Genomic DNA, 26,475 nt, shown 5'->3' with positions numbered 1-26,475 from the left:
CAGGCTAGGAGAAGCACTTTCCGTGCTGCAAACAGCTTCTCTGCTTGTGGAGAGCTCGGAAACGGCGCCTAGCGCTGTTCCAAGCCTGCCTGCAAGCGTACCGCCGGAGAGAGCACTAGGCGCGGCCAAACGGCGCTTTCTCGCTTCCCAGGCTAGGAGAAGCACTTTCCGTGCTGCAAACAGCTTCTCTGCTTGTGGAGAGCTCGGAAACAGCGCCTAGCGCTGTTTCAAGCCTGCCTGCAGCATACCGCCGGAGAGTGCACTATGCGCGGCCAAAAGGCGCTTTCACGCTTCCCCGGCTTGGAGAAGCACTTTTTCTGCTTGTGGAGAGCTCGGAAACGGTGCCTAGCCCTGTTCCAAGCCTGCCTACAAGCGTACCGCAGGAGAAAGCAGGAGGCGCGGCCAAAAGGCGCTTTCTCGCTTCCCAGACTAAGAGATGCACTTTCCTTGCTGAAAACAGCTTCTCTCCTTCTGGAGAGCTCGAGAAACAGCGCCAAGCGCTGTTCCAAGCCTGCCTGCAAGCGAACCGCCGGAGAGTGCACTAGGCGCGGCCAAACGGCGTTTTCTCGCTTCCCAGGCTAGGAGAAGCACATTCTATGCTGCAAACAGCTTCTCTGCTTGTGGAGAGCTCGGAAACAGCGTTTAACGCCGTTCCAAGCCTGCCTGCAAGCGTACCGCCGGAGAGAGCACTATGCGCGGCCAAAAGGCGCTTTCACGCTTCCCAGGCTTGGAGAAGCACTTTTTCTGATTGTAGAGAGTTCGGAAACGGTGACAAGCCCTGTTCCAAGCCTGCCTGCAGCGTACTGCAGAAAAAAGAAGCAAGCGCGGCCAAAAGGCGCTTTCTCGCTTCCCAGGCTAAGAGAAGCACTTTCCGTGCTGAAAAGAGCTTCTCTGCTTGTGGAGAGCTCGGAAACGGCGCCTAGCGCTGTTCCAAGCCTGCCTGCAAGCGTACCGCCGGAGAGAGCACTAGGCGCGGCCAAACGGCGCTTTCACGCTTCCCAGGCTAGGAAAAGCACTTTCCGTGCAGCAAACAGCTTCTCTGCTTGTGGAGAGCTCGGAAACAGCGCCCATCGCTGTTCCGAGCCTGCCTGCAAGCGTACCGCCGGAGAGAGCACTAGGCGCGGCCAAACGGCGCTTTCCCGCTTCCCAGGCTAGGAGAAGCACTTTCCGTGCTGCAAACAGCTTCTCTGCTTGTGGAGAGCTCGGAAACGGCGCCTAGCCCTGTTCCAAGCCTGCCTGCAAGCGTACCGCTGGAGAAAGCAGGAGGCGCGGCCAAACGGCGCTTTCTCGCTTCCCAGACTAAGAGATGCACTTTCCGTGCTGAAAACAGCTTCTCTCCTTCTGGAGAGCTCGAGAAACAGCGCCAAGCGCTGTTCCAAGCCTGCCTGCAAGCGAACCGCCGGAGAGAGCACTAGGCGCGGCCAAACGGCGTTTTCTCGCTTCCCAGGCTAGGAGAAGCACTTTCCGTGCTGCAAACAGCTTCTCTGCTCGTGCAGAGCTCCGAAACGGCGCCTAGTGCCGTTCCAAGCCTGCCTGCAAGCGAACCGCCGGAGAGTGCACTAGGCGCAGCCAAACGGCGTTTTCTGGCTTCCCAGGCTAGGAGAAGCACTTTCCGTGCTGCAAACAGCTTCTCTCCTTCTGGAGAGCTCGAGAAACAGCGCCAAGCGCTGTTCCAAGCCTGCCTGCAAGCGAACCGCCGGAGAGAGCACTAGGCGCGGCCAAACGGCGTTTTCTCGCTTCCCAGGCTAGGAGAAGCACATTCTATGCTGCAAACAGCTTCTCTGCTTGTGGAGAGCTCGGAAACAGCGTTTAACGCCGTTCCAAGCCTGCCTGCAAGCGTACCGCCGGAGAGAGCACTATGCGCGGCCAAAAGGCGCTTTCACGCTTCCCAGGCTTGGAGAAGCACTTTTTCTGATTGTAGAGAGTTCGGAAACGGTGACAAGCCCTGTTCCAAGCCTGCCTGCAGCGTACTGCAGAAAAAAGAAGCAAGCGCGGCCAAAAGGCGCTTTCTCGCTTCCCAGGCTAAGAGAAGCACTTTCCGTGCTGAAAAGAGCTTCTCTGCTTGTGGAGAGCTCGGAAACGGCGCCTAGCGCTGTTCCAAGCCTGCCTGCAAGCGTACCGCCGGAGAGAGCACTAGGCGCGGCCAAACGGCGCTTTCACGCTTCCCAGGCTAGGAAAAGCACTTTCCGTGCAGCAAACAGCTTCTCTGCTTGTGGAGAGCTCGGAAACAGCGCCCATTGCTGTTCCGAGCCTGCCTGCAAGCGTACCGCCGGAGAGAGCACTAGGCGCGGCCAAACGGCGCTTTCCCGCTTCCCAGGCTAGGAGAAGCACTTTCCGTGCTGCAAACAGCTTCTCTGCTTGTGGAGAGCTCGGAAACGGCGCCTAGCCCTGTTCCAAGCCTGCCTGCAAGCGTACCGCTGGAGAAAGCAGGAGGCGCGGCCAAAAGGCGCTTTCTCGCTTCCCAGACTAAGAGATGCACTTTCCGTGCTGAAAACAGCTTCTCTCCTTCTGGAGAGCTCGAGAAACAGCGCCAAGCGCTGTTCCAAGCCTGCCTGCAAGCGAACCGCCGGAGAGAGCACTAGGCGCGGCCAAACGGCGTTTTCTCGCTTCCCAGGCTAGGAGAAGCACTTTCCGTGCTGCAAACAGCTTCTCTGCTTGTGCAGAGCTCCGAAAAGGCGCCTAGTGCCGTTCCAAGCCTGCCTGCAAGCGAACCGCCGGAGAGTGCACTAGGCGCAGCCAAACGGCGTTTTCTGGCTTCCCAGGCTAGGAGAAGCACTATATGTGCTGCAAACAGCTTCTCTCCTTCTGGAGAGCTCGAGAAACAGCGCCAAGCGCTGTTCCAAGCCTGCCTGCAAGCGAACCGCCGGAGAGAGCACTAGGCGCGGCCAAACGGCGTTTTCTCGCTTCCCAGGCTAGGAGAAGCACATTCTATGCTGCAAACAGCTTCTCTGCTTGTGGAGAGCTCGGAAACAGCGTTTAACGCCGTTCCAAGCCTGCCTGCAAGCGTACCGCCGGAGAGAGCACTATGCGCGGCCAAAAGGCGCTTTCACGCTTCCCAGGCTTGGAGAAGCACTTTTTCTGATTGTAGAGAGTTCGGAAACGGTGACAAGCCCTGTTCCAAGCCTGCCTGCAGCGTACTGCAGAAAAAAGAAGCAAGCGCGGCCAAAAGGCGCTTTCTCGCTTCCCAGGCTAAGAGAAGCACTTTCCGTGCTGAAAAGAGCTTCTCTGCTTGTGGAGAGCTCGGAAACGGCGCCTAGCGCTGTTCCAAGCCTGCCTGCAAGCGTACCGCCGGAGAGAGCACTAGGCGCGGCCAAACGGCGCTTTCACGCTTCCCAGGCTAGGAAAAGCACTTTCCGTGCAGCAAACAGCTTCTCTGCTTGTGGAGAGCTCGGAAACAGCGCCCATTGCTGTTCCGAGCCTGCCTGCAAGCGTACCGCCGGAGAGAGCACTAGGCGCGGCCAAACGGCGCTTTCCCGCTTCCCAGGCTAGGAGAAGCACTTTCCGTGCTGCAAACAGCTTCTCTGCTTGTGGAGAGCTCGGAAACGGCGCCTAGCCCTGTTCCAAGCCTGCCTACAAGCGTACCGCTGGAGAAAGCAGGAGGCGCGGCCAAAAGGCGCTTTCTCGCTTTCCAGACTAAGAGATGCACTTTCCGTGCTGAAAACAGCTTCTCTCCTTCTGGAGAGCTCGAGAAACAGCGCCAAGCGCTGTTCCAAGCCTGCCTGCAAGCGAACCGGCGGAGAGAGCACTATGCGCGGCCAAACGGCGTTTTCTCGCTTCCCAGGCTAGGAGAAGCACTTTCCGTGCTGCAAACAGCTTCTCTGCTTGTGGAGAGCTCGGAAACGGCGCCTAGCGCTGTTCCAAGCCTGCCTGCAAGCGTACCGCCGGAGAGAGCACTAGGCGCGGCCAAACGGCGCTTTCTCGCTTCCCAGGCTAGGAGAAGCACTTTCCGTGCTGCAAACAGCTTCTCTGCTTGTGGAGAGCTCGGAAACAGCGCCTAGCGCTGTTTCAAGCCTGCCTGCAGCATACCGCCGGAGAGTGCACTATGCGCGGCCAAAAGGCGCTTTCACGCTTCCCCGGCTTGGAGAAGCACTTTTTCTGCTTGTGGAGAGCTCGGAAACGGTGCCTAGCCCTGTTCCAAGCCTGCCTACAAGCGTACCGCAGGAGAAAGCAGGAGGCGCGGCCAAAAGGCGCTTTCTCGCTTCCCAGACTAAGAGATGCACTTTCCTTGCTGAAAACAGCTTCTCTCCTTCTGGAGAGCTCGAGAAACAGCGCCAAGCGCTGTTCCAAGCCTGCCTGCAAGCGAACCGCCGGAGAGTGCACTAGGCGCGGCCAAACGGCGTTTTCTCGCTTCCCAGGCTAGGAGAAGCACATTCTATGCTGCAAACAGCTTCTCTGCTTGTGGAGAGCTCGGAAACAGCGTTTAACGCCGTTCCAAGCCTGCCTGCAAGCGTACCGCCGGAGAGAGCACTATGCGCGGCCAAAAGGCGCTTTCACGCTTCCCAGGCTTGGAGAAGCACTTTTTCTGATTGTAGAGAGTTCGGAAACGGTGACAAGCCCTGTTCCAAGCCTGCCTGCAGCGTACTGCAGAAAAAAGAAGCAAGCGCGGCCAAAAGGCGCTTTCTCGCTTCCCAGGCTAAGAGAAGCACTTTCCGTGCTGAAAAGAGCTTCTCTGCTTGTGGAGAGCTCGGAAACGGCGCCTAGCGCTGTTCCAAGCCTGCCTGCAAGCGTACCGCCGGAGAGAGCACTAGGCGCGGCCAAACGGCGCTTTCACGCTTCCCAGGCTAGGAAAAGCACTTTCCGTGCAGCAAACAGCTTCTCTGCTTGTGGAGAGCTCGGAAACAGCGCCCATCGCTGTTCCGAGCCTGCCTGCAAGCGTACCGCCGGAGAGAGCACTAGGCGCGGCCAAACGGCGCTTTCCCGCTTCCCAGGCTAGGAGAAGCACTTTCCGTGCTGCAAACAGCTTCTCTGCTTGTGGAGAGCTCGGAAACGGCGCCTAGCCCTGTTCCAAGCCTGCCTACAAGCGTACCGCTGGAGAAAGCAGGAGGCGCGGCCAAAAGGCGCTTTCTCGCTTCCCAGACTAAGAGATGCACTTTCCGTGCTGAAAACAGCTTCTCTCCTTCTGGAGAGCTCGAGAAACAGCGCCAAGCGCTGTTCCAAGCCTGCCTGCAAGCGAACCGCCGGAGAGAGCACTATGCGCGGCCAAACGGCGTTTTCTCGCTTCCCAGGCTAGGAGAAGCACTTTCCGTGCTGCAAACAGCTTCTCTGCTTGTGCAGAGCTCCGAAACGGCGCCTAGTGCCGTTCCAAGCCTGCCTGCAAGCGAACCGCCGGAGAGTGCACTAGGCGCAGCCAAACGGCGTATTCTGGCTTCCCAGGCTAGGAGAAGCACTTTCCGTGCTGCAAACAGCTTCTCTCCTTCTGGAGAGCTCGAGAAACAGCGCCAAGCTCTGTTCCAAGCCTGCCTGCAAGCGAACCGCCGGAGAGAGCACTAGGCGCGGCCAAACGGCGTTTTCTCGCTTCCCAGGCTAGGAGAAGCACATTCTATGCTGCAAACAGCTTCTCTGCTTGTGGAGAGCTCGGAAACAGCGTTTAACGCCGTTCCAAGCCTGCCTGCAAGCGTACCGCCGGAGAGAGCACTATGCGCGGCCAAAAGGCGCTTTCACGCTTCCCAGGCTTGGAGAAGCACTTTTTCTGATTGTAGAGAGTTCGGAAACGGTGACAAGCCCTGTTCCAAGCCTGCCTGCAGCGTACTGCAGAAAAAAGAAGCAAGCGCGGCCAAAAGGCGCTTTCTCGCTTCCCAGGCTAAGAGAAGCACTTTCCGTGCTGAAAAGAGCTTCTCTGCTTGTGGAGAGCTCGGAAACGGCGCCTAGCGCTGTTCCAAGCCTGCCTGCAAGCGTACCGCCGGAGAGAGCACTAGGCGCGGCCAAACGGCGCTTTCACGCTTCCCAGGCTAGGAAAAGCACTTTCCGTGCAGCAAACAGCTTCTCTGCTTGTGGAGAGCTCGGAAACAGCGCCCATTGCTGTTCCGAGCCTGCCTGCAAGCGTACCGCCGGAGAGAGCACTAGGCGCGGCCAAACGGCGCTTTCCCGCTTCCCAGGCTAGGAGAAGCACTTTCCGTGCTGCAAACAGCTTCTCTGCTTGTGGAGAGCTCGGAAACGGCGCCTAGCCCTGTTCCAAGCCTGCCTACAAGCGTACCGCTGGAGAAAGCAGGAGGCGCGGCCAAAAGGCGCTTTCTCGCTTTCCAGACTAAGAGATGCACTTTCCGTGCTGAAAACAGCTTCTCTCCTTCTGGAGAGCTCGAGAAACAGCGCCAAGCGCTGTTCCAAGCCTGCCTGCAAGCGAACCGCCGGAGAGAGCACTAGGCGCGGCCAAACGGCGTTTTCTCGCTTCCCAGGCTAGGAGAAGCACTTTCCGTGCTGCAAACAGCTTCTCTGCTTGTGCAGAGCTCCGAAACGGCGCCTAGTGCCGTTCCAAGCCTGCCTGCAAGCGAACCGCCGGACAGTGCACTAGGCGCAGCCAAACGGCGTTTTCTGGCTTCCCAGGCTAGGAGAAGCACTTTCCGTGCTGCAAACAGCTTCTCTCCTTCTGGAGAGCTCGAGAAACAGCGCCAAGCGCTGTTCCAAGCCTGCCTGCAAGCGAACCGGCGGAGAGTGCACTAGGCGCGGCCAAACGGCGTTTTCTCGCTTCCCAGGCTAGGAGAAGCACTTTCCGTGCAGCAAACAGCTTCTCTCCTTCTGGAGAGCTCGAGAAACAGCGCCAAGCGCTGTTCCAAGCCTGCCTGCAAGCGAACCGGCGGAGAGTGCACTAGGCGCGGCCAAACGGCGTTTTCTCGCTTCCCAGGCTAGGAGAAGCACTTTCCGTGCAGCAAACAGCTTCTCTGCTTGTGGAGAGCTCGGAAACGGCGCCTAGCGCTGTTCCAAGCCTGCCTGCAAGCGTACCGCCGGAGAGTGCACTAGACGCGGCCAAACGGCGCTTTCACGCTTCCCAGGCTAGGAAAAGCACTTTCCGTGCAGCAAACAGCTTCTCTGCTTGTGGAGAGCTCGGAAACAGCGCCCATCGCTGTTCCGAGCCTGCCTGCAAGCGTACCGCCGGAGAGAGCACTAGGCGCGGCCAAACGGCGTTTTCTCGCTTCCCAGGCTAGGGGAAGCACTTTCCGTGCTGCAAACAGCTTCTCTGCTTGTGGAGAGCTCGGAAACAGCGTTTAGCGCTGTTCCAAGCCTGCCTGCAAGCGTACCGCCGGAGAGAGCACTAGGCGCGGCCAAACGGCGTTTTCTCGCTTCCCAGGCTAGGAGAAGCACTTTCCGTGCTGCAAACACCTTCTCTGCTTGTGCAGAGCTCTGAAACGGCGCCTAGTGCTGTTCCAAGCCTGCCTGCAAGCGAACCGCCGGACAGTGCACTAGGCGCAGGCAAACGGCGTTTTCTCGCTTCCCAGGCTAGGAGAAGCACTTTCCGTGCTGCAAACAGCTTCTCTCCTTCTGGAGAGCTCGAGAAACAGCGCCAAGCGCTGTTCCAAGCCTGCCTGCAAGCGAACCGCCGGAGAGTGCACTAGGCGCGGCCAAACGGCGTTTTCTCGCATCCCAGGCTAGGAGAAGCACTTTCCGTGCTGCAAACAGCTTCTCTGCTTGTGCTGGGCTCGGAAACAGCGCCCAGCGCAGTTCCAAGCCTGCCTGCAAGCGAACCGCCGGAGAGAGCACTAGGCGCGGCCAAAAGGCGCTTTCACGCTTCCCCGGCTTGGAGAAGCACTTTTTCTGCTTGTGGAGAGCTCGGAAACGGTGCCTAGCCCTGTTCCAAGCCTGCCTACAAGCGTACCGCAGGAGAAAGCAGGAGGCGCGGCCAAAAGGCGCTTTCTCGCTTCCCAGACTAAGAGATGCACTTTCCTTGCTGAAAACAGCTTCTCTCCTTCTGGAGAGCTCGAGAAACAGCGCCACGCGCTGTTCCAAGCCTGCCTGCACGCGAACCGCCGGAGAGTGCACTAGGCGCGGCCAAACGGCGTTTTCTCGCTTCCCAGGCTAGGAGAAGCACTTTCCGTGCTGCAAACAGCTTCTCTGCTTGTGGACAGCTCGGAAACAGCGTTTAGCGCTGTTCCAAGCCTGCCTGCAAGCGTACCGCCGGAGAGAGCACTAGGCGCGGCCAAACGGCGCTTTCTCGCTTCCCAGGCTAGGAGAAGCACTTTCCGTGCTGCAAACAGCTTCTCTGCTTGTGGAGAGCTCGGAAACAGCGCCTAGCGCTGTTTCAAGCCTGCCTGCAGCATACCGCCGGAGAGTGCACTAGGCGCGGCCAAAAGGCGCTTTCACGCTTCCCCGGCTTGGAGAAGCACTTTTTCTGCTTGTGGAGAGCTCGGAAACGGTGCCTAGCCCTGTTCCAAGCCTGCCTACAAGCGTACCGCAGGAGAAAGCAGGAGGCGCGGCCAAAAGGCGCTTTCTCGCTTCCCAGACTAAGAGATGCACTTTCCTTGCTGAAAACAGCTTCTCTCCTTCTGGAGAGCTCGAGAAACAGCGCCAAGCGCTGTTCCAAGCCTGCCTGCAAGCGAACCGCCGGAGAGAGCACTAGGCGCGGCCAAACGGCGTTTTCTCGCTTCCCAGGCTAGGAGAAGCACATTCTATGCTGCAAACAGCTTCTCTGCTTGTGGAGAGCTCGGAAACAGCGTTTAACGCCGTTCCAAGCCTGCCTGCAAGCGTACCGCCGGAGAGAGCACTATGCGCGGCCAAAAGGCGCTTTCACGCTTCCCAGGCTTGGAGAAGCACTTTTTCTGATTGTAGAGAGTTCGGAAACGGTGACAAGCCCTGTTCCAAGCCTGCCTGCAGCGTACTGCAGAAAAAAGAAGCAAGCGCGGCCAAAAGGCGCTTTCTCGCTTCCCAGGCTAAGAGAAGCACTTTCCGTGCTGAAAAGAGCTTCTCTGCTTGTGGAGAGCTCGGAAACGGCGCCTAGCGCTGTTCCAAGCCTGCCTGCAAGCGTACCGCCGGAGAGAGCACTAGGCGCGGCCAAACGGCGCTTTCACGCTTCCCAGGCTAGGAAAAGCACTTTCCGTGCAGCAAACAGCTTCTCTGCTTGTGGAGAGCTCGGAAACAGCGCCCATCGCTGTTCCGAGCCTGCCTGCAAGCGTACCGCCGGAGAGAGCACTAGGCGCGGCCAAACGGCGCTTTCCCGCTTCCCAGGCTAGGAGAAGCACTTTCCGTGCTGCAAACAGCTTCTCTGCTTGTGGAGAGCTCGGAAACGGCGCCTAGCCCTGTTCCAAGCCTGCCTGCAAGCGTACCGCTGGAGAAAGCAGGAGGCGCGGCCAAAAGGCGCTTTCTCGCTTCCCAGACTAAGAGATGCACTTTCCGTGCTGAAAACAGCTTCTCTCCTTCTGGAGAGCTCGAGAAACAGCGCCAAGCGCTGTTCCAAGCCTGCCTGCAAGCGAACCGCCGGAGAGAGCACTAGGCGCGGCCAAACGGCGTTTTCTCGCTTCCCAGGCTAGGAGAAGCACTTTCCGTGCTGCAAACAGCTTCTCTGCTTGTGCAGAGCTCCGAAACGGCGCCTAGTGCCGTTCCAAGCCTGCCTGCAAGCGAACCGCCGGAGAGTGCACTAGGCGCAGCCAAACGGCGTTTTCTGGCTTCCCAGGCTAGGAGAAGCACTATATGTGCTGCAAACAGCTTCTCTCCTTCTGGAGAGCTCGAGAAACAGCGCCAAGCGCTGTTCCAAGCCTGCCTGCAAGCGAACCGCCGGAGAGAGCACTAGGCGCGGCCAAACGGCGTTTTCTCGCTTCCCAGGCTAGGAGAAGCACATTCTATGCTGCAAACAGCTTCTCTGCTTGTGGAGAGCTCGGAAACAGCGTTTAACGCCGTTCCAAGCCTGCCTGCAAGCGTACCGCCGGAGAGAGCACTATGCGCGGCCAAAAGGCGCTTTCACGCTTCCCAGGCTTGGAGAAGCACTTTTTCTGATTGTAGAGAGTTCGGAAACGGTGACAAGCCCTGTTCCAAGCCTGCCTGCAGCGTACTGCAGAAAAAAGAAGCAAGCGCGGCCAAAAGGCGCTTTCTCGCTTCCCAGGCTAAGAGAAGCACTTTCCGTGCTGAAAAGAGCTTCTCTGCTTGTGGAGAGCTCGGAAACGGCGCCTAGCGCTGTTCCAAGCCTGCCTGCAAGCGTACCGCCGGAGAGAGCACTAGGCGCGGCCAAACGGCGCTTTCACGCTTCCCAGGCTAGGAAAAGCACTTTCCGTGCAGCAAACAGCTTCTCTGCTTGTGGAGAGCTCGGAAACAGCGCCCAATGCTGTTCCGAGCCTGCCTGCAAGCGTACCGCCGGAGAGAGCACTAGGCGCGGCCAAACGGCGCTTTCCCGCTTCCCAGGCTAGGAGAAGCACTTTCCGTGCTGCAAACAGCTTCTCTGCTTGTGGAGAGCTCGGAAACGGCGCCTAGCCCTGTTCCAAGCCTGCCTACAAGCGTACCGCTGGAGAAAGCAGGAGGCGCGGCCAAAAGGCGCTTTCTCGCTTTCCAGACTAAGAGATGCACTTTCCGTGCTGAAAACAGCTTCTCTCCTTCTGGAGAGCTCGAGAAACAGCGCCAAGCGCTGTTCCAAGCCTGCCTGCAAGCGAACCGGCGGAGAGAGCACTATGCGCGGCCAAACGGCGTTTTCTCGCTTCCCAGGCTAGGAGAAGCACTTTCCGTGCTGCAAACAGCTTCTCTGCTTGTGGAGAGCTCGGAAACGGCGCCTAGCGCTGTTCCAAGCCTGCCTGCAAGCGTACCGCCGGAGAGAGCACTAGGCGCGGCCAAACGGCGCTTTCTCGCTTCCCAGGCTAGGAGAAGCACTTTCCGTGCTGCAAACAGCTTCTCTGCTTGTGGAGAGCTCGGAAACAGCGCCTAGCGCTGTTTCAAGCCTGCCTGCAGCATACCGCCGGAGAGTGCACTATGCGCGGCCAAAAGGCGCTTTCACGCTTCCCCGGCTTGGAGAAGCACTTTTTCTGCTTGTGGAGAGCTCGGAAACGGTGCCTAGCCCTGTTCCAAGCCTGCCTACAAGCGTACCGCAGGAGAAAGCAGGAGGCGCGGCCAAAAGGCGCTTTCTCGCTTCCCAGACTAAGAGATGCACTTTCCTTGCTGAAAACAGCTTCTCTCCTTCTGGAGAGCTCGAGAAACAGCGCCAAGCGCTGTTCCAAGCCTGCCTGCAAGCGAACCGCCGGAGAGAGCACTATGCGCGGCCAAACGGCGTTTTCTCGCTTCCCAGGCTAGGAGAAGCACTTTCCGTGCTGCAAACAGCTTCTCTGCTTGTGCAGAGCTCCGAAACGGCGCCTAGTGCCGTTCCAAGCCTGCCTGCAAGCGAACCGCCGGACAGTGCACTAGGCGCAGCCAAACGGCGTTTTCTGGCTTCCCAGGCTAGGAGAAGCACTTTCCGTGCTGCAAACAGCTTCTCTCCTTCTGGAGAGCTCGAGAAACAGCGCCAAGCGCTGTTCCAAGCCTGCCTGCAAGCGAACCGCCGGAGAGTGCACTAGGCGCGGCCAAACGGCGTTTTCTCGCTTCCCAGGCTAGGAGAAGCACATTCTATGCTGCAAACAGCTTCTCTGCTTGTGGAGAGCTCGGAAACAGCGTTTAACGCCGTTCCAAGCCTGCCTGCAAGCGTACCGCCGGAGAGAGCACTATGCGCGGCCAAAAGGCGCTTTCACGCTTCCCAGGCTTGGAGAAGCACTTTTTCTGATTGTAGAGAGTTCGGAAACGGTGACAAGCCCTGTTCCAAGCCTGCCTGCAGCGTACTGCAGAAAAAAGAAGCAAGCGCGGCCAAAAGGCGCTTTCTCGCTTCCCAGGCTAAGAGAAGCACTTTCCGTGCTGAAAAGAGCTTCTCTGCTTGTGGAGAGCTCGGAAACGGCGCCTAGCGCTGTTCCAAGCCTGCCTGCAAGCGTACCGCCGGAGAGAGCACTAGGCGCGGCCAAACGGCGCTTTCACGCTTCCCAGGCTAGGAAAAGCACTTTCCGTGCAGCAAACAGCTTCTCTGCTTGTGGAGAGCTCGGAAACAGCGCCCATTGCTGTTCCGAGCCTGCCTGCAAGCGTACCGCCGGAGAGAGCACTAGGCGCGGCCAAACGGCGCTTTCCCGCTTCCCAGGCTAGGAGAAGCACTTTCCGTGCTGCAAACAGCTTCTCTGCTTGTGGAGAGCTCGGAAACGGCGCCTAGCCCTGTTCCAAGCCTGCCTACAAGCGTACCGCTGGAGAAAGCAGGAGGCGCGGCCAAAAGGCGCTTTCTCGCTTTCCAGACTAAGAGATGCACTTTCCGTGCTGCAAACAGCTTCTCTCCTTCTGGAGAGCTCGAGAAACAGCGCCAAGCGCTGTTCCAAGCCTGCCTGCAAGCGAACCGGCGGAGAGAGCACTATGCGCGGCCAAACGGCGTTTTCTCGCTTCCCAGGCTAGGAGAAGCACTTTCCGTGCTGCAAACAGCTTCTCTGCTTGTGGAGAGCTCGGAAACGGCGCCTAGCGCTGTTCCAAGCCTGCCTGCAAGCGTACCGCCGGAGAGAGCACTAGGCGCGGCCAAACGGCGCTTTCTCGCTTCCCAGGCTAGGAGAAGCACTTTCCGTGCTGCAAACAGCTTCTCTGCTTGTGGAGAGCTCGGAAACAGCGCCTAGCGCTGTTTCAAGCCTGCCTGCAGCATACCGCCGGAGAGTGCACTAGGCGCGGCCAAAAGGCGCTTTCACGCTTCCCCGGCTTGGAGAAGCACTTTTTCTGCTTGTGGAGAGCTCGGAAACGGTGCCTAGCCCTGTTCCAAGCCTGCCTACAAGCGTACCGCAGGAGAAAGCAGGAGGCGCGGCCAAAAGGCGCTTTCTCGCTTCCCAGACTAAGAGATGCACTTTCCTTGCTGAAAACAGCTTCTCTCCTTCTGGAGAGCTCGAGAAACAGCGCCAAGCGCTGTTCCAAGCCTGCCTGCAAGCGAACCGCCGGAGAGAGCACTAGGCGCGGCCAAACGGCGTTTTCTCGCTTCCCAGGCTAGGAGAAGCACATTCTATGCTGCAAACAGCTTCTCTGCTTGTGGAGAGCTCGGAAACAGCGTTTAACGCCGTTCCAAGCCTGCCTGCAAGCGTACCGCCGGAGAGAGCACTATGCGCGGCCAAAAGGCGCTTTCACGCTTCCCAGGCTTGGAGAAGCACTTTTTCTGATTGTAGAGAGTTCGGAAACGGTGACAAGCCCTGTTCCAAGCCTGCCTGCAGCGTACTGCAGAAAAAAGAAGCAAGCGCGGCCAAAAGGCGCTTTCTCGCTTCCCAGGCTAAGAGAAGCACTTTCCGTGCTGAAAAGAGCTTCTCTGCTTGTGGAGAGCTCGGAAACGGCGCCTAGCGCTGTTCCAAGCCTGCCTGCAAGCGTACCGCCGGAGAGAGCACTAGGCGCGGCCAAACGGCGCTTTCACGCTTCCCAGGCTAGGAAAAGCACTTTCCGTGCAGCAAACAGCTTCTCTGCTTGTGGAGAGCTCGGAAACAGCGCCCATCGCTGTTCCGAGCCTGCCTGCAAGCGTACCGCCGGAGAGAGCACTAGGCGCGGCCAAACGGCGCTTTCCCGCTTCCCAGGCTAGGAGAAGCACTTTCCGTGCTGCAAACAGCTTCTCTGCTTGTGGAGAGCTCGGAAACGGCGCCTAGCCCTGTTCCAAGCCTGCCTGCAAGCGTACCGCTGGAGAAAGCAGGAGGCGCGGCCAAAAGGCGCTTTCTCGCTTCCCAGACTAAGAGATGCACTTTCCGTGCTGAAAACAGCTTCTCTCCTTCTGGAGAGCTCGAGAAACAGCGCCAAGCGCTGTTCCAAGCCTGCCTGCAAGCGAACCGCCGGAGAGAGCACTAGGCGCGGCCAAACGGCGTTTTCTCGCTTCCCAGGCTAGGAGAAGCACTTTCCGTGCTGCAAACAGCTTCTCTGCTTGTGCAGAGCTCCGAAACGGCGCCTAGTGCCGTTCCAAGCCTGCCTGCAAGCGAACCGCCGGAGAGTGCACTAGGCGCAGCCAAACGGCGTTTTCTGGCTTCCCAGGCTAGGAGAAGCACTATATGTGCTGCAAACAGCTTCTCTCCTTCTGGAGAGCTCGAGAAACAGCGCCAAGCGCTGTTCCAAGCCTGCCTGCAAGCGAACCGCCGGAGAGAGCACTAGGCGCGGCCAAACGGCGTTTTCTCGCTTCCCAGGCTAGGAGAAGCACATTCTATGCTGCAAACAGCTTCTCTGCTTGTGGAGAGCTCGGAAACAGCGTTTAACGCCGTTCCAAGCCTGCCTGCAAGCGTACCGCCGGAGAGAGCACTATGCGCGGCCAAAAGGCGCTTTCACGCTTCCCAGGCTTGGAGAAGCACTTTTTCTGATTGTAGAGAGTTCGGAAACGGTGACAAGCCCTGTTCCAAGCCTGCCTGCAGCGTACTGCAGAAAAAAGAAGCAAGCGCGGCCAAAAGGCGCTTTCTCGCTTCCCAGGCTAAGAGAAGCACTTTCCGTGCTGAAAAGAGCTTCTCTGCTTGTGGAGAGCTCGGAAACGGCGCCTAGCGCTGTTCCAAGCCTGCCTGCAAGCGTACCGCCGGAGAGAGCACTAGGCGCGGCCAAACGGCGCTTTCACGCTTCCCAGGCTAGGAAAAGCACTTTCCGTGCAGCAAACAGCTTCTCTGCTTGTGGAGAGCTCGGAAACAGCGCCCATTGCTGTTCCGAGCCTGCCTGCAAGCGTACCGCCGGAGAGAGCACTAGGCGCGGCCAAACGGCGCTTTCCCGCTTCCCAGGCTAGGAGAAGCACTTTCCGTGCTGCAAACAGCTTCTCTGCTTGTGGAGAGCTCGGAAACGGCGCCTAGCCCTGTTCCAAGCCTGCCTACAAGCGTACCGCTGGAGAAAGCAGGAGGCGCGGCCAAAAGGCGCTTTCTCGCTTTCCAGACTAAGAGATGCACTTTCCGTGCTGAAAACAGCTTCTCTCCTTCTGGAGAGCTCGAGAAACAGCGCCAAGCGCTGTTCCAAGCCTGCCTGCAAGCGAACCGGCGGAGAGAGCACTATGCGCGGCCAAACGGCGTTTTCTCGCTTCCCAGGCTAGGAGAAGCACTTTCCGTGCTGCAAACAGCTTCTCTGCTTGTGGAGAGCTCGGAAACGGCGCCTAGCGCTGTTCCAAGCCTGCCTGCAAGCGTACCGCCGGAGAGAGCACTAGGCGCGGCCAAACGGCGCTTTCTCGCTTCCCAGGCTAGGAGAAGCACTTTCCGTGCTGCAAACAGCTTCTCTGCTTGTGGAGAGCTCGGAAACAGCGCCTAGCGCTGTTTCAAGCCTGCCTGCAGCATACCGCCGGAGAGTGCACTATGCGCGGCCAAAAGGCGCTTTCACGCTTCCCCGGCTTGGAGAAGCACTTTTTCTGCTTGTGGAGAGCTCGGAAACGGTGCCTAGCCCTGTTCCAAGCCTGCCTACAAGCGTACCGCAGGAGAAAGCAGGAGGCGCGGCCAAAAGGCGCTTTCTCGCTTCCCAGACTAAGAGATGCACTTTCCTTGCTGAAAACAGCTTCTCTCCTTCTGGAGAGCTCGAGAAACAGCGCCAAGCGCTGTTCCAAGCCTGCCTGCAAGCGAACCGCCGGAGAGTGCACTAGGCGCGGCCAAACGGCGTTTTCTCGCTTCCCAGGCTAGGAGAAGCACATTCTATGCTGCAAACAGCTTCTCTGCTTGTGGAGAGCTCGGAAACAGCGTTTAACGCCGTTCCAAGCCTGCCTGCAAGCGTACCGCCGGAGAGAGCACTATGCGCGGCCAAAAGGCGCTTTCACGCTTCCCAGGCTTGGAGAAGCACTTTTTCTGATTGTAGAGAGTTCGGAAACGGTGACAAGCCCTGTTCCAAGCCTGCCTGCAGCGTACTGCAGAAAAAAGAAGCAAGCGCGGCCAAAAGGCGCTTTCTCGCTTCCCAGGCTAAGAGAAGCACTTTCCGTGCTGAAAAGAGCTTCTCTGCTTGTGGAGAGCTCGGAAACGGCGCCTAGCGCTGTTCCAAGCCTGCCTGCAAGCGTACCGCCGGAGAGAGCACTAGGCGCGGCCAAACGGCGCTTTCACGCTTCCCAGGCTAGGAAAAGCACTTTCCGTGCAGCAAACAGCTTCTCTGCTTGTGGAGAGCTCGGAAACAGCGCCCATCGCTGTTCCGAGCCTGCCTGCAAGCGTACCGCCGGAGAGAGCACTAGGCGCGGCCAAACGGCGCTTTCCCGCTTCCCAGGCTAGGAGAAGCACTTTCCGTGCTGCAAACAGCTTCTCTGCTTGTGGAGAGCTCGGAAACGGCGCCTAGCCCTGTTCCAAGCCTGCCTACAAGCGTACCGCTGGAGAAAGCAGGAGGCGCGGCCAAAAGGCGCTTTCTCGCTTCCCAGACTAAGAGATGCACTTTCCGTGCTGAAAACAGCTTTTCTCCTTCTGGAGAGCTCGAGAAACAGCGCCAAGCGCTGTTCCAAGCCTGCCTGCAAGCGAACCGCCGGAGAGAGCACTAGGCGCGGCCAAACGGCGTTTTCTCGCTTCCCAGGCTAGGAGAAGCACTTTCCGTGCTGCAAACAGCTTCTCTGCTTGTGCAGAGCTCCGAAACGGCGCCTAGTGCCGTTCCAAGCCTGCCTGCAAGCGAACCGCCGGAGAGTGCACTAGGCGCAGCCAAACGGCGTTTTCTGGCTTCCCAGGCTAGGAGAAGCACTTTCCGTGCTGCAAACAGCTTCTCTCCTTCTGGAGAGCTCGAGAAACAGCGCCAAGCGCTGTTCCAAGCCTGCCTGCAAGCGAACCGCCGGAGAGAGCACTAGGCGCGGCCAAACGGCGTTTTCTCGCTTCCCAGGCTAGGAGAAGCACATTCTATGCTGCAAACAGCTTCTCTGCTTGTGGAGAGCTCGGAAACAGCGTTTAACGCCGTTCCAAGCCTGCCTGCAAGCGTACCGCCGGAGAGAGCACTATGCGCGGCCAAAAGGCGCTTTCACGCTTCCCAGGCTTGGAGAAGCACTTTTTCTGATTGTAGAGAGTTCGGAAACGGTGACAAGCCCTGTTCCAAGCCTGCCTGCAGCGTACTGCAGAAAAAAGAAGCAAGCGCGGCCAAAAGGCGCTTTCTCGCTTCCCAGGCTAAGAGAAGCACTTTCCGTGCTGAAAAGAGCTTCTCTCATTCTGGAGAGCTCGGAAACGGCGCCTAGCGCTGTTCCAAGCCTGCCTGCAAGCGTACCGCCGGAGAGAGCACTAGGCGCGGCCAAACGGCGCTTTCACGCTTCCCAGGCTAGGAAAAGCACTTTCCGTGCAGCAAACAGCTTCTCTGCTTGTGGAGAGCTCGGAAACAGCGCCCATTGCTGTTCCGAGCCTGCCTGCAAGCGTACCGCCGGAGAGAGCACTAGGCGCGGCCAAACGGCGCTTTCCCGCTTCCCAGGCTAGGAGAAGCACTTTCCGTGCTGCAAACAGCTTCTCTGCTTGTGGAGAGCTCGGAAACGGCGCCTAGCCCTGTTCCAAGCCTGCCTACAAGCGTACCGCTGGAGAAAGCAGGAGGCGCGGCCAAAAGGCGCTTTCTCGCTTTCCAGACTAAGAGATGCACTTTCCGTGCTGAAAACAGCTTCTCTCCTTCTGGAGAGCTCGAGAAACAGCGCCAAGCGCTGTTCCAAGCCTGCCTGCAAGCGAACCGCCGGAGAGAGCACTATGCGCGGCCAAACGGCGTTTTCTCGCTTCCCAGGCTAGGAGAAGCACTTTCCGTGCTGCAAACAGCTTCTCTGCTTGTGCAGAGCTCCGAAACGGCGCCTAGTGCCGTTCCAAGCCTGCCTGCAAGCGAACCGCCGGACAGTGCACTAGGCGCAGCCAAACGGCGTTTTCTGGCTTCCCAGGCTAGGAGAAGCACTTTCCGTGCTGCAAACAGCTTCTCTCCTTCTGGAGAGCTCGAGAAACAGCGCCAAGCGCTGTTCCAAGCCTGCCTGCAAGCGAACCGCCGGAGAGTGCACTAGGCGCGGCCAAACGGCGTTTTCTCGCTTCCCAGGCTAGGAGAAGCACTTTCCGTGCAGCAAACAGCTTCTCTGCTTGTGGAGAGCTCGGAAACGGCGCCTAGCGCTGTTCCAAGCCTGCCTGCAAGCGTACCGCCGGAGAGTGCACTAGACGGGGCCAAACGGCGCTTTCACGCTTCCCAGGCTAGGAAAAGCACTTTCCGTGCAGCAAACAGCTTCTCTGCTTGTGGAGAGCTCGGAAACAGCGCCCATCGCTGTTCCGAGCCTGCCTGCAAGCGTACCGCCGGAGAGAGCACTAGGCGCGGCCAAACGGCGTTTTCTCGCTTCCCAGGCTAGGGGAAGCACTTTCCGTGCTGCAAACAGCTTCTCTGCTTGTGGAGAGCTCGGAAACAGCGTTTAGCGCTGTTCCAAGCCTGCCTGCAAGCGTACCGCCGGAGAGAGCACTAGGCGCGGCCAAACGGCGTTTTCTCGCTTCCCAGGCTAGGAGAAGCACTTTCCGTGCTGCAAACACCTTCTCTGCTTGTGCAGAGCTCTGAAACGGCGCCTAGTGCTGTTCCAAGCCTGCCTGCAAGCGAACCGCCGGACAGTGCACTAGGCGCAGGCAAACGGCGTTTTCTCGCTTCCCAGGCTAGGAGAAGCACTTTCCGTGCTGCAAACAGCTTCTCTCCTTCTGGAGAGCTCGAGAAACAGCGCCAAGCGCTGTTCCAAGCCTGCCTGCAAGCGAACCGCCGGAGAGTGCACTAGGCGCGGCCAAACGGCGTTTTCTCGCATCCCAGGCTAGGAGAAGCACTTTCCGTGCAGCAAACAGCTTCTCTGCTTGTGGAGAGCTCGGAAACGGCGCCTAGCGCTGTTCCAAGCCTGCCTGCAAGCGTACCGCCGGAGAGTGCACTAGGCGCGGCCAAACGGCGTTTTCTCGCTTCCCAGGCTAGGAGAAGCACTTTCCGTGCTGCAAACAGCTTCTCTGCTTGTGCTGGGCTCGGAAACAGCGCCCAGCGCAGTTCCAAGCCTGCCTGCAAGCGAACCGCCGGAGAGAGCACTAGGCGCGGCCAAAAGGCGCTTTCACGCTTCCCCGGCTTGGAGAAGCACTTTTTCTGCTTGTGGAGAGCTCGGAAACGGTGCCTAGCCCTGTTCCAAGCCTGCCTACAAGCGTACCGCAGGAGAAAGCAGGAGGCGCGGCCAAAAGGCGCTTTCTCGCTTCCCAGACTAAGAGATGCACTTTCCTTGCTGAAAACAGCTTCTCTCCTTCTGGAGAGCTCGAGAAACAGCGCCACGCGCTGTTCCAAGCCTGCCTGCACGCGAACCGCCGGAGAGTGCACTAGGCGCGGCCAAACGGCGTTTTCTCGCTTCCCAGGCTAGGAGAAGCACTTTCCGTGCTGCAAACAGCTTCTCTGCTTGTGGAGAGCTCGGAAACAGCGTTTAGCGCTGTTCCAAGCCTGCCTGCAAGCGTACCGCCGGAGAGAGCACTAGGCGCGGCCAAACGGCGTTTTCTGACTTCCCAGGCTAGGAGAAGCACTTTCCGTGCAGCAAACAGCTTCTCTGCTTGTGGAGAGCTCGAGAAACAGCGCCTAGCGCTGTTCCAAGCCTGCCTGCAGGCGTACCGCCGGAGAGTGCACTAGGCGCGGCCAAACGGCGTTTTCTCGCTTCCCAGGCTAGGAGAAGCACATTCTGTGCTGCAAACAGCTTCTCTGCTTGTGGAGAGCTCGGAAACAGCGTTTAACGCCGTTCCAAGCCTGCCTGCAGCGTACCGCCGGAGAGTGCACTATGCGCGGCCAAAAGGCGCTTTCACGCTTCCCAGGCTTGGAGAAGCACTTTTTCTGATTGTGGAGAGTTCGGAAACGGTGACTAGCCCTGTTCCAAGCCTGCCTGCAGCGTACTGCAGGAGAAAGAAGCAGGCGCGGCCAAAAGGCGCTTTCTCGCTTCCCAGGCTAAGAGAAGCACTTTCCGTGCTGAAAAGAGCTTCTCTGCTTGTGGAGAGCTCGGAAACGGCGCCTAGCGCTGTTCCAAGCCTGCCTGCAAGCGTACCGCCGGAGAGAGCACTAGGCGCGGCCAGACGGCGCTTTCACGCTTCCCAGGCTAGGAAAAGCACTTTCCGTGCAGCAAACAGCTTCTCTGCTTGTGGAGAGCTCGGAAACGGCGCCCATCGCTGTTCCGAGCCTGCCTGCAAGCGTACCGCCGGAGAGAGCACTAGGCGCGGCCAAACGGCGCTTTCTCGCTTCCCAGGCTAGGAGAAGCACTTTCCGTGCTGCAAACAGCTTCTCTGCTTGTGGAGAGCTCGGAAACGGCGCCTAGCGCTGTTCCAAGCCTGCCTGCAAGCGTACCGCCGGAGAGAGCACTAGGCGCGGCCAAACGGCGTTTTCTCGCTTCCCAGGCTAGGAGAAGCACTTTCCGTGCTGCAAACAGCTTCTCTGCTTGTGGAGAGCTCGGAAACGGCGCCTAGCGCTGTTCCCAGCCTGCCTGCAAGCGAACCGCCGGAGAGTGCACTAGGCGCGGCCAAACGGCGTTTTCTCGCTTCCCAGGCTAGGAGAAGCACTTTCCGTGCTGCAAACAGCTTCTCTGCTTGTGGAGAGCTCGGAAACAGCGCCTAGCGCTGTTTCAAGCCTGCCTGCAGCATACCGCCGGAGAGTGCACTATGCGCGGCCAAAAGGCGCTTTCACGCTTCCCCGGCTTGGAGAAGCACTTTTTCTGCTTGTGGAGAGCTCGGAAACGGTGCCTAGCCCTGTTCCAAGCCTGCCTACAAGCGTACCGCTGGAGAAAGCAGGAGGCGCGGCCAAAAGGCGCTTTCTCGCTTCCCAGACTAAGAGATGCACTTTCCGTGCTGAAAACAGCTTCTCTCATTCTGGAGAGCTCGAGAAACAGCGCCAAGCGCTGTTCCAAGCCTGCCTGCAAGCGAACCGCCGGAGAGTGCACTAGGCGCGGCCAAACGGCGTTTTCTCGCTTCCCAGGCTAGGAGAAGCACTTTCCGTGCTGCAAACAGCTTCTCTGCTTGTGGAGAGCTCGGAAACAGCGTTTAGCGCTGTTCCAAGCCTGCCTGCAAGCGTACCGCCGGAGAGAGCACTAGGCGCGGCCAAACGGCGTTTTCTCGCTTCCCAGGCTAGGAGAAGCACTTTCCGTGCTGCAAACAGCTTCTCTGCTTGTGCAGAGCTCCGAAACGGCGCCTAGTGCCGTTCCAAGCCTGCCTGCAAGCGTACCGCCGGAGAGTGCACTAGGCGCGGCCAAACGGCGCTTTTACGCTTCCCAGGCTAGGAAAAGCACTTTCCGTGCTGCAAACAGCTTCTCTGCTTGTGGAGAGCTTGGAAACAGCGCCCATCGCTGTTCCGAGCTTGCCCGCAAGCGTACCGCCGGAGAGAGCACTAGGCGCGGCCAAACGGCGCTTTCTCGCTTCCCAGGCTAGGAGAAGCACTTTCCATGCTGCAAACAGCTTCTCTGCTTGTGGAGAGCTCGGAAACGGCGCCTAGCGCTGTTCCAAGCCTGCCTGCAAGCGTACCGCCGGAGAGAGCACTAGGCGCGGCCAAACGGCGCTTTCACGCTTCCCAGGCTAGGAGAAGCACATTCTGTGCTGCAAACAGCTTCTCTGCTTGTGGAGAGCTCGGAAACAGCGCCTAGCGCTGTTTCAAGCCTGCCTGCAGCATACCGCCGGAGAGTGCACTATGCGCGGCCAAAAGGCGCTTTCACGCTTCCCCGGCTTGGAGAAGCACTTTTTCTGCTTGTGGAGAGCTCGGAAACGGTGCCTAGCCCTGTTCCAAGCCTGCCTACAAGCGTACCGCAGGAGAAAGCAGGAGGCGCGGCCAAAAGGCGCTTTCTCGCTTCCCACACTAAGAGATGCACTTTCCTTGCTGAAAACAGCTTCTCTCCTTCTGGAGAGCTCGAGAAACAGCGGCAAGCGCTGTTCCAAGCCTGCCTGCAAGCGAAGCGCCGGAGAGTGCACTAGGCGCGGCCAAACGGCGTTTTCTCGCTTCCCAGGCTAGGAGAAGCACATTCTATGCTGCAAACAGCTTCTCTGCTTGTGGAGAGCTCGGAAACAGCGTTTAACGCCGTTCCAAGCCTGCCTGCAAGCGTACCGCAGGAGAGAGCACTATGCGCGGCCAAAAGGCGCTTTCACGCTTCCCAGGCTTGGAGAAGCACTTTTTCTGATTGTAGAGAGTTCGGAAACGGTGACAAGCCCTGTTCCAAGCCTGCCTGCAGCGTACTGCAGAAAAAAGAAGCAAGCGCGGCCAAAAAGCGCTTTCTCGCTTCCCAGGCTAAGAGAAGCACTTTCCGTGCTGAAAAGAGCTTCTCTGCTTGTGGAGAGCTCGGAAACGGCGCCTAGCGCTGTTCCAAGCCTGCCTGCAAGCGTACCGCCGGAGAGAGCACTAGGCGCGGCCAAACGGCGCTTTCACGCTTCCCAGGCTAGGAAAAGCACTTTCCGTGCAGCAAACAGCTTCTCTGCTTGTGGAGAGCTCGGAAACAGCGCCCATCGCTGTTCCGAGCCTGCCTGCAAGCGTACCGCCGGAGAGAGCACTAGGCGCGGCCAAACGGCGCTTTCCCGCTTCCCAGGCTAGGAGAAGCACTTTCCGTGCTGCAAACAGCTTCTCTGCTTGTGGAGAGCTCGGAAACGGCGCCTAGCCCTGTTCCAAGCCTGCCTGCAAGCGTACCGCAGGAGAAAGCAGGAGGCGCGGCCAAAAGGCGCTTTCTCGCTTCCCAGACTAAGAGATGCACTTTCCGTGCTGAAAACAGCTTCTCTCCTTCTGGAGAGCTCGAGAAACAGCGCCAAGCGCTGTTCCAAGCCTGCCTGCAAGCGAACCGCCGGAGAGAGCACTAGGCGCGGCCAAACGGCGTTTTCTCGCTTCCCAGGCTAGGAGAAGCACTTTCCGTGCTGCAAACAGCTTCTCTGCTTGTGCAGAGCTCCGAAACGGCGCCTAGTGCCGTTCCAAGCCTGCCTGCAAGCGAACCGCCGGAGAGTGCACTAGGCGCAGCCAAACGGCGTTTTCTGGCTTCCCAGGCTAGGAGAAGCACTTTCCGTGCTGCAAACAGCTTCTCTCCTTCTGGAGAGCTCGAGAAACAGCGCCAAGCGCTGTTCCAAGCCTGCCTGCAAGCGAACCGCCGGAGAGAGCACTAGGCGCGGCCAAACGGCGTTTTCTCGCTTCCCAGGCTAGGAGAAGCACATTCTATGCTGCAAACAGCTTCTCTGCTTGTGGAGAGCTCGGAAACAGCGTTTAACGCCGTTCCAAGCCTGCCTGCAAGCGTACCGCCGGAGAGAGCACTATGCGCGGCCAAAAGGCGCTTTCACGCTTCCCAGGCTTGGAGAAGCACTTTTTCTGATTGTAGAGAGTTCGGAAACGGTGACAAGCCCTGTTCCAAGCCTGCCTGCAGCGTACTGCAGAAAAAAGAAGCAAGCGCGGCCAAAAGGCGCTTTCTCGCTTCCCAGGCTAAGAGAAGCACTTTCCGTGCTGAAAAGAGCTTCTCTGCTTGTGGAGAGCTCGGAAACGGCGCCTAGCGCTGTTCCAAGCCTGCCTGCAAGCGTACCGCCGGAGAGAGCACTAGGCGCGGCCAAACGGCGCTTTCACGCTTCCCAGGCTAGGAAAAGCACTTTCCGTGCAGCAAACAGCTTCTCTGCTTGTGGAGAGCTCGGAAACAGCGCCCATTGCTGTTCCGAGCCTGCCTGCAAGCGTACCGCCGGAGAGAGCACTAGGCGCGGCCAAACGGCGCTTTCCCGCTTCCCAGGCTAGGAGAAGCACTTTCCGTGCTGCAAACAGCTTCTCTGCTTGTGGAGAGCTCGGAAACGGCGCCTAGCCCTGTTCCAAGCCTGCCTACAAGCGTACCGCTGGAGAAAGCAGGAGGCGCGGCCAAAAGGCGCTTTCTCGCTTTCCAGACTAAGAGATGCACTTTCCGTGCTGAAAACAGCTTCTCTCCTTCTGGAGAGCTCGAGAAACAGCGCCAAGCGCTGTTCCAAGCCTGCCTGCAAGCGAACCGGCGGAGAGAGCACTATGCGCGGCCAAACGGCGTTTTCTCGCTTCCCAGGCTAGGAGAAGCACTTTCCGTGCTGCAAACAGCTTCTCTGCTTGTGCAGAGCTCCGAAACGGCGCTAGTGCCGTTCCAAGCCTGCCTGCAAGCGAACCGCCGGAGAGTGCACTAGGCGCAGCCAAACGGCGTTTTCTGGCTTCCCAGGCTAGGAGAAACACTTTCCGTGCTGCAAACAGCTTCTCTCCTTCTGGAGAGCTCGAGAAACAGCGCCAAGCGCTGTTCCAAGCCTGCCTGCAAGCGAACCGCCGGAGAGTGCACTAGGCGCGGCCAAACGGCGTTTTCTCGCTTCCCAGGCTAGGAGAAGCACTTTCCGTGCAGCAAACAGCTTCTCTGCTTGTGGAGAGCTCGGAAACGGCGCCTAGCGCTGTTCCAAGCCTGCCTGCAAGCGTACCGCCGGAGAGTGCACTAGACGCGGCCAAACGGCGCTTTCACGCTTCCCAGGCTAGGAAAAGCACTTTCCGTGCAGCAAACAGCTTCTCTGCTTGTGGAGAGCTCGGAAACAGCGCCCATCGCTGTTCCGAGCCTGCCTGCAAGCGTACCGCCGGAGAGAGCACTAGGCGCGGCCAAACGGCGTTTTCTCGCTTCCCAGGCTAGGGGAAGCACTTTCCGTGCTGCAAACAGCTTCTCTGCTTGTGGAGAGCTGGGAAACAGCGTTTAGCGCTGTTCCAAGCCTGCCTGCAAGCGTACCGCCGGAGAGAGCACTAGGCGCGGCCAAACGGCGTTTTCTCGCTTCCCAGGCTAGGAGAAGCACTTTCCGTGCTGCAAACACCTTCTCTGCTTGTGCAGAGCTCTGAAACGGCGCCTAGTGCTGTTCCAAGCCTGCCTGCAAGCGAACCGCCGGACAGTGCACTAGGCGCAGGCAAACGGCGTTTTCTCGCTTCCCAGGCTAGGAGAAGCACTTTCCGTGCTGCAAACAGCTTCTCTCCTTCTGGAGAGCTCGAGAAACAGCGCCAAGCGCTGTTCCAAGCCTGCCTGCAAGCGAACCGCCGGAGAGTGCACTAGGCGCGGCCAAACGGCGTTTTCTCGCATCCCAGGCTAGGAGAAGCACTTTCCGTGCAGCAAACAGCTTCTCTGCTTGTGGAGAGCTCGGAAACGGCGCCTAGCGCTGTTCCAAGCCTGCCTGCAAGCGTACCGCCGGAGAGTGCACTAGGCGCGGCCAAACGGCGTTTTCCTCGCTTCCCAGGCTAGGAGAAGCACTTTCCGTGCTGCAAACAGCTTCTCTGCTTGTGCTGGGCTCGGAAACAGCGCCCAGCGCAGTTCCAAGCCTGCCTGCAAGCGAACCGCCGGAGAGAGCACTAGGCGCGGCCAAAAGGCGCTTTCACGCTTCCCCGGCTTGGAGAAGCACTTTTTTCTGCTTGTGGAGAGCTCGGAAACGGTGCCTAGCCCTGTTCCAAGCCTGCCTACAAGCGTACCGCAGGAGAAAGCAGGAGGCGCGGCCAAAAGGCGCTTTCTCGCTTCCCAGACTAAGAGATGCACTTTCCTTGCTGAAAACAGCTTCTCTCCTTCTGGAGAGCTCGAGAAACAGCGCCACGCGCTGTTCCAAGCCTGCCTGCACGCGAACCGCCGGAGAGTGCACTAGGCGCGGCCAAACGGCGTTTTCTCGCTTCCCAGGCTAGGAGAAGCACTTTCCGTGCTGCAAACAGCTTCTCTGCTTGTGGGAGCTCGGAAACAGCGTTTGACGCTGTTCCAAGCCTGCCTGCAAGCGAACCGGCGGAGAGTGCGCTAGACGCGGCCAAACGGCGTTTTCTAACTTCCCAGGCTAGGAGAAGCGTTTTCCGTGCTGCAAACAGCTTCTCTGCTTGTGGGGAGCTCGGAAACAGCTTTTGACGCTGTTCCAAGCCTGCCTGCAAGCGAACCGGCGGAGAGTGCACTAGACGCGGCCAAACGGCGTTTTCTCGCTTCCCAGGCTAGGAGAAGCGTTTTCCGTGCTGCAAACAGCTTCTCTGCTTGTGGGGAGCTCGGAAACAGCGTTTGACGCTGTTCCAAGCCTGCCTGCAAGCGAACCGCCGGAGAGTGCGCTAGACGCGGCCAAACGGCGTTTTCTCGCTTCCCAGGCTAGGAGAAGCGTTTTCCGTGCTGCAAACAGCTTCTCTGCTTGTGGGGAGCTCGGAAACAGCGTTTGACGCTGTTCCAAGCCTGCCTGCAAGCGAACCGGCGGAGAGTGCACTAGACGCGGCCAAACGGCGTTTTCTCGCTTCCCAGGCTAGGAGAAACGTTTTCCGTGCTGCAAACAGCTTCTCTGCTTGTGGGGAGCTCGGAAACAGCGTTTGACGCTGTTCCAAGCCTGCCTGCAAGCGAACCGGCGGAGAGTGCACTAGACGCGGCAAACGGCGTTTTCTCGCTTCCCAGGCTAGGAGAAGCGTTTTCCGTGCTGCAAACAGCTTCTCTGCTTGTGGGGAGCTCGGAAACAGCGTTTGACGCTGTTCCAAGCCTGCCTGCAAGCGAACCGGCGGAGAGTGCACTAGACGCGGCCAAACGGCGTTTTCTCGCTTCCCAGGCTAGGAGAAGCGTTTTCCGTGCTGCAAACAGCTTCTCTGCTTGTGGGGAGCTCGGAAACAGCGTTTGACGCTGTTCCAAGCCTGCCTGCAAGCGAACCGGCGGAGAGTGCACTAGACGCGGCCAAACGGCGTTTT

The sequence above is a fragment of the Chamaea fasciata genome, unplaced genomic scaffold, assembly GCF_029207755.1.
Source record: "Chamaea fasciata isolate MVZ Bird 193981 ecotype frontalis unplaced genomic scaffold, bChaFas1.0.hap1 SCAF_1, whole genome shotgun sequence".
In the NCBI taxonomy this organism is placed as follows: Eukaryota; Metazoa; Chordata; class Aves; order Passeriformes; family Sylviidae; genus Chamaea; species Chamaea fasciata.
The sequence above is the reverse complement of the archived record's forward strand: the minus strand, read 5'-3'. Positions refer to the sequence as shown.